This window comes from Theropithecus gelada, chromosome 4 (assembly GCF_003255815.1).
Source record: "Theropithecus gelada isolate Dixy chromosome 4, Tgel_1.0, whole genome shotgun sequence".
Classification (NCBI taxonomy): Eukaryota; Metazoa; Chordata; class Mammalia; order Primates; family Cercopithecidae; genus Theropithecus; species Theropithecus gelada.
In genome coordinates, this window is record NC_037671.1 from 91,735,973 (window position 1) to 91,738,099 (window position 2,127).

The following is a 2,127-nucleotide window of genomic DNA, read 5'->3' on the forward strand; positions in this document are numbered from 1 at the left end:
CTTGGTGAGGTGGCCCATGCTTATAATCCCAGCACTTTGGGAGGCCGAAGTGGGCAGATCACTTGAAGTCAGGAGTTCGAGACCAGCCTGGCCAACATGGTGAAACCCCATCTCTAATATAATTACAAAAATCATCTGGGTGTGGTGGCATGCAGCGATAATTCCAGCTACTTGGGAGGCTGAGGCAGAATAATCACCTAAACCCAGGAGGTGGAGGTTGCAGGGAGCTGAGATCATGATGCTGCACTCCAGCCTAGGTGAGGGAGTGAGATTCTATCTAGAAAAATAAAAAACAAAAACAAAAACGAAAAAACAAGCCTATTCTATTGGGGCCAAGGAGGAGGAAAAAGCAACTTAAAGTTATCAGAATATAACAGAAAAGTATTTTTAAAATGTATACCATATTATAAGAAAAGTAAAATTGTAGAAGTAAAAGTTGCAGTAACTAAAATTTAAAACTGAGTGAATGAATGTGGCAGCAGATCAGTCATAAAAGAAGAGAGAATTAGTAAATTGGAAGCTGAGCCAGGAGAATGCTGAAAATAGCACAGAGAGAAAAAAATAGGTGGAAAATATAAGAAAGAGACTGAGAGATATAAATGAAAGTTAGATGATTTAAAATACATTTAACTTCAGCTTGGAAACAGAAAGGGCAGAAAAATATTTAAAGAGAAAACAAGAACATACATCAGATCCAAACAAAACATCCATCAAATTCCAAGTATGTTAAAGAAAAATAAATCCAAACTTTTAAATATTTTAGTGAAATTACAGAAAATAAAAGACAAAGAGAAAACAACACCAAGAATAGCCAGAGAAAGACAATAGTGAGTATTAGATTGATATAGAATTATAAAGACCAAGTAAAGATATATCATGCAAATATTAATCTCAAAAAAGTTGATATCAGATAAATGTTTTGGAAGAAGTAAATAGAGTCTTGTAACAATATAAAGTTTGTAACTCATCAGAATAGTACGAGTTGAATTCATGTATTTTGAAATACACAGCCTTAAAATGAATAAAGAAAGAATATACAAAGACTCCTTTCAGGAATCATTTCTTTAGTTCCTACTAGAAAAGCGTCTCTTAACATGTGGCGTACCAGAAGCCACAAAGAGGAGGTGCAGCATTCTATCCTAAGTGTGAAGTGGACTCTTGGTGTTGCTGTGCTGCAATTGCCATTTGCTAATGATGACCTTGCTTTTCTTACTTAGAGTAAGACAGAGAGAAGGCAGTCAGCCTGAGCAATTTCCATTTATGAAAGCAAAGAACAAAAACAAAACCACTCTAAATTTGCAAACCAAAATAGACTATAATCAGAGTGGAAAATTTTAACGTAACTCTCAGTAATTAACAAAACAATCAGACAAAAACATCAGTGAGTTTATAGAAGGCATGAACATACAAACACAACCACAATAATAGAATAATGAACTTTAGTTTTTAGCACACCTGGACCACTTACAAAAATTGATTTTGTACTTGACCACAAAATCTCAACAATTATTAGAAGACTGATATAGTATAATATTCTCTCATCACAAAACAATTAAGTTAGAAATAATGAAACAACTTTTAAAAATATCCTGTAGTTATAAATTTAAAATTGTATTTGAAAGTACTCATGAAACAACACTTTAAAAAAAACACAGAAATTGTAAAATACTTTCATCTAAACTTTTTCTTTCTTTTTTTATTATGCTTTAAGTTCTAGGATACATGTACACAACGTACAGGTTTGTTACATATGTATACATGTGCTGTGTTGGTTTGCTACATCCATTGACTTATCATTTACATTAGGTACTTTTCCTAATGCTATCCCTCCCCCATCCCTCCACCCCATGACAGGCCCCAGTGTGTGATGTTCCCATCTTTTCTAATCTTTGTAAAGGCAGCGAAAACCATATTTAGGGGAAAATTTAAAATCTTAAATAATACATTATAGAGAAAGAAACCTGAAAACTAATGAGGTAAGGATCCATCTCAAGAAGTTAGAAAAATTATAACAGATAAACCCAAGGAAATAGAATGAAGAAAAACTTTATTAAGAGCAGAAAGTGATGAAACAAACAAATACGATGGAAAGGATCAACAGAACACAAATTTTATTTTTGCATATTG

General features: G+C 33.1%; 1 non-coding gene across 1 annotated transcript; it reads left to right on the forward strand.

Annotated features, from left to right (window-relative positions):
* Nucleotides 1-1,039: 1,039 nt before the first annotated feature.
* LOC112624047 lies at nucleotides 1,040-1,249 on the forward strand. The gene has a single exon (XR_003119356.1). It is a non-coding gene; the product is annotated as a small nucleolar RNA U3 (small nucleolar RNA).
* Nucleotides 1,250-2,127: the final 878 nt, after the last annotated feature.